A 5,316-nucleotide genomic window follows, 5' to 3' on the forward strand; every position below is an offset into this window, starting at 1 on the left:
GACTTCGCTTCTGTGGAAATTTTGAGATAAAAAGTACCCCAGGAATAATAATTCCAGTTTAAATTCTATCCATGTAACAAATTTTATAACAATCTGTCCAGTAGATTTTGCTTGAAAGAGTAACAAACATACATACACAAATACATCCTCACAGACTTTCATAAATGTTAATAGGACAGACATCACATCACCCTAATAAGTATAAAAAGGGAAATGAAAGTTAATATCATAAATTAATTGTTAAATTACTGAGTGACAGGAAATAAGCTCAGTAAACTCGTATATTATAACAACGATAGCTTTAATAACAATCATTTTGTTATTAAAAGCTATGAATAGCTGACAAACGAGCAGCTTTTATAGCGAGCTTTTAAAACTGATTAACTTTGAAGAGCCAGTAGAAATCGCAGAGGAAATTAGGATCTTAGAAATGTTTTTATTGTATGTAGATTGTTATAATCATAAAAGTATTGAAAGGTGCCAGCTTTCATATGTTACCACGGACCGAATATAGAAGAACCCGTATTGTCTATACGCACAGGTACAATAAAATGCGAATAAACGTTACGTAAAGGTTTCCGATGGGGCGCAGCCATGGCAAAATAACTTTCCCCTTCCATCTTCCTCAGCCCCGCGTATTGTCACACAACTTTTGTTAGAGAAATGGCAACCAACACGCACGTATTTGCTCTACCGTAGTGATTATAAGTTGTAACATTAAAAGGTCAGTCGATAACGTAAACATAAAAATAATAAATGGAAAAAAAAAATACGCGAAATATTTATTTCTTAGTTATAAAAAAATATATATTGATAATGTCATTTTGTACTTATCATTGTTGCCACTACTACTTACAATGCAAAATGCATGGATTTAATAAGTACACAGTACCCACTAATTCCATGGCCAAATGTTAGATTTGATTACAGATAAAGACACTGGGACAAGTGAAACTCCATCAAATGACAGCCATGACCATCAATTATAAAGCCTCTAAAACATGGATTTAGTAAATACTTCGCCGGAATACCTACTAATTCCATGCTCGAAACATAAATAAATTCCCATGTCAATTTCAGTCCAAAACTATTACCGACCAAATCATTTTTTGGTCATTACCAAAGTTAAAAATATCTATAAATATGATTATTCCTCATTCCTAAACGTATGTAGTGGAAACAATATACTAAGCTGCCAAGACACGTAACTCGTAATTGCGTCTACATTTTCTCTCTTTTTTTTAACACGATATTGGAAAAGGAGACTGAAACTTTTTTTATTTGGTAAGTGATCACTGCATTGCTGGCAATATAAGTCGTAGAGTCGTTTCTTGAAGGATTCTTGTTCTCTCGTTTCTTGATCGGGAAGACGCCGAAGTTGATTCCACTTTTATGTCACAAGTGATTTTAAAAAGATATGAAATTATGGTTAGATGAACAAACTTTTTCAACATAATCGAATTACTGAATAACGCACCTCAGCAAGTGCGAGTCCAACTGTCCAACTGTTAGATAACTCAGTATGATTGCGCACAAAAATGCTGGTGAAAGTAGTGTCCTGTGGAATGCGATCCGATGACACTGTTATGTCACCGGCGCGCCTCGTGACACCGTTACGGAGGTGACGAGTGGAAAAATGACAGAGTTTGGCGGTCGGAAACAAGCCCAGTGCGATAATGTCCTCTCTTCATTGGGTTTTAACTTGGTTAAATTCTCAAAAGTCATATTTCAATCTCGCCAGGTTTTTGGGAATAACGAAAAAAGGCAAACAAACTAGAAGTACTGATACCCCCCGGGTAAAACCGAGAGGAAACCATGAAATGTCTGTAATGAAGTTATGTCGATTTCTGGAGTCCAGTGAAATCCCCTATATTCACAAAAGTTTTGATAGACTCAGATGTTTGTAGGTGACTTGAATAAAATTCGACGTGAGTTTTACGCCGTCAACGTCCTGTGGAACCCCATGACACTGTACGACACCGTTCTGGATGGTGTGAGGAGTGTGGTGTCGGAGGTCATATGTGGAAATTGAAAAGTCTGCCAGGGGTCTAGTTTCAAGAACAAAGATGTATTGAAGTTAAGCGACGGTGGCACATACGACTAGGCATGTCGATTTGCGTTTGTGTTCGATAAAAGATACGAATATTAATGAGTTGCGCGAACAAACAAAATTGTACAGACACTGCGTTTCAAGTTACCCTCGTAGTTCTCTATGCGTCGGTAATAGCGACAAATTTGCAATGCATTTGGAAAGTTTAAGTTTAATGTGTTCACTGTACTCTGAAGAACACCGTTCTGGATGTACTTACTATATACTGTACTATGTGTAAAGTTGTGTGGACCAAACAGACGTTCATGAGAGCGGGCTGATACATTTGTGACTTAAAATCGTCTGACATCTGAATAGCGATTTCAATTTTAAAATTTGATGGCGTAAATGATAATGACAGTTATTGTTTTTACTATTCAGAGTGTGAACGTAAAGTCTCGATGATGTGGAGCAAATTGCTAGATAATGCTAGTTAAAGCATAGAGCTATAAAGATGACGTCGCGTTGCGGCGATCAGAATATTAACATTTTCCCGCCATCGCAGCTGGCGACCGAAAGTGGCTAACCACTCTCACTTTTCCCCGGCCACGAAGAAACGACGTGTTCCCGTTGTAACCCAAGTTTTGTCCCCAGTGGGAATCATCGTAAAATGTGGTAATGCCTCTCCGCGGAGGGAGTAACGATATTTATTTACAAGCGAACAAAGAGCGATGAAGCGAAAATTATAGCAGCTCCTTAAAATTACAAGTAAATCAATTAATCCTCATTTTTTATATCAATTTATCCGAATTAAATATAAAAAATAAATTTGATGTAAAAAGGTAGGTAAATGCTTTTATTTTGTGAGCAATAACTGTATATAATATGTAAAGAAAATACATAAAAAACGATTGAAAAAATAACAAGTAGTGAACAGTATGAAGAATTTAGAATTTTTTGCCCTTGCTGGAGAAAAACGGGGAAAATGGATATTATTATTTTGTATTTCGATGAGATCGAGATGAGGGAACATTGGATACAAGGGGAACAGAGCGAAAGAATGTCCAAGACGTTTGTTTTAATATTCCACACTGAGTAAAGCTTGGACAATGTAAATAATGTGTTCGTAAAATATGAGCTACATGTTGTGTGTGAGTGTGTACTATGGTGTGTGTGTGTGTGTGTGTGTGGTTATTGTGTGTGAAATTCTCGTTTTAGTTTCAGGTGTATATATATGCGTTTATGCGTTTTTCACTAGACGCGTCAGATGCCTTTAGGCGACTTGAATAAAATTCGACGCCAGTGTAATCAATTAGCACACTAGAAAAGAATGAAAGAATAGACCACAATATGTTTGGTGAAGAAAATCATCTTAACCACACATGAGACAGTTATCTGGCGTACCTAAGTATAAACAGTATGGCACAAGTCGGATTTGAACCTGAAACCACTCGACTTATAACTTGTTGATACTGATCAAGTGATGTCTTAAGTGTCTACTGATATGAAAGAAAGTGAATTTGATATATTTGACGTCTCAATTTATAATGATTGATCCACAATACTAAGATCGTGGATCGTGATGATCCAACTTGATTAGTTGACAATAGCTAGGAGGGGATATAAGAAAAATAAATATTGTGGTTCTTTATGGGACTCATAGAAGACAAAACATATTTGTCTATCTGTCTGTGTTTCATCTCGCATCACGCAAAAACTACTGGAGGTAATTTGATGTGGTTTTCACAGTTAGTCGAACTTGAATTCTGTATGATGTTGCTTAAAATTCGCGATAAAGACAATAATAAGTCGTGAGCGGACGGACGTAATAAACGCGGGCGAGGCCGTGTGCAAAAGCTAGTGTGTGATATGTACATAATGCGACATGCGTCCCAAATCGATGTTCAACATATTGCAAGGGTTTTCAAATCATAAGTGTTAATGCTTCGTTGCAACAGTTGCAATTGCCTACACTGTCTGTGGTGGTGGGAGCATCATTGCTGGTGATTTAAGGACTTCGACATACTGTAAATTATCTATTTTTAAATCATTTACTTACGTAATTACATTTACCTAATTACATTTTAGAATGTTACAAGAAGACGATCAAGATATTATATGATAGATGTAAATATATCTACTAGCTATTACCCGCGGCTTCGTCCGCGAATATTTCCCATGGGAGCAGTTATTTTTCCGAGATGAAAGATGCCCTATGTCCTTCTCCGTACTTCAAACCACAATAAAATTTCAAGAAGATAAATTACTAAATTAGGATTCGCGGCACGTCTCGGTTTCCTTCGCAAGGCAAAATGCCTAATAAATTATACACGTCTAAAGGTGACTAGTTTAGGCTACTGGTTTCCCCCTAGATCACTTCATATCCCCCTGTGAATGCCGTACGAGGCGAGTAAAGGATAAAAAGCCTTGACAGCTGATAGGCACTACAGCAACTTGGCCGATCCTTTATTGATAGTATCGTATTGTCGCGGGACTTCATTCGTGGCCTACAAGACAAAGATAATGAGAACGCAATCTGATGTAACAATAAGAGGAAAACCGTTGCAATATTAATGTTTGGCTGAGGCAATACTCTATGGAGGCTTTATCAATTAACATTTAAAGTGCTTTATTAATTACAGTACTAACAAATTTAAGTAGGCTTTTAAAAAATATACACTACAGTACTATAAACGAAATACTTGTACATTGTTAACGTGCTTTTATTTATTATGTCATCACATCATGGCAACATTCCGCATTTTCTGGTCTTCCACAACTGACAAAATAAGTTTCTTGTGAATGAAGATTTTAAAAATGTTTGTGTGACAATTCAAATTACCACGGTAATACAAAATGAAAGCGAGCAATTACGGTCATCTAATAAAAATAAAATTTTACCCTACCTTACTTCGACATTTACAAAGTGAGACTATCAAATCTTAGATATTTAAAGTGATAAAGATACAATCGAAAACAAAATCAAACATGTCAGTCTATTATGTCTACAAAAAGTTTTTATAAATAAATAATCCGCTATCTATAAAAAAAACTAGACTAAACTTTTTAAAACCATGCACCATCAGTCCAAAGCGACTGAATCTATATAATCCCCTAAAACGACCATAAATGTTTCATAACATTACACCTCTCAGCTTCATCTATGACAAGACAAAATAAACCTTATATCCCGGTTCAAACATGGTTCAAAATGCAATAAAACCAGTTTAGAACGGCGGCTTACACAACCAACACCTGTGGTACTCTCTCCACTACCAGTCACACCT

This window comes from Plodia interpunctella, chromosome 12, assembly GCF_027563975.2.
Source record: "Plodia interpunctella isolate USDA-ARS_2022_Savannah chromosome 12, ilPloInte3.2, whole genome shotgun sequence".
Taxonomy (NCBI): domain Eukaryota; kingdom Metazoa; phylum Arthropoda; class Insecta; order Lepidoptera; family Pyralidae; genus Plodia; species Plodia interpunctella.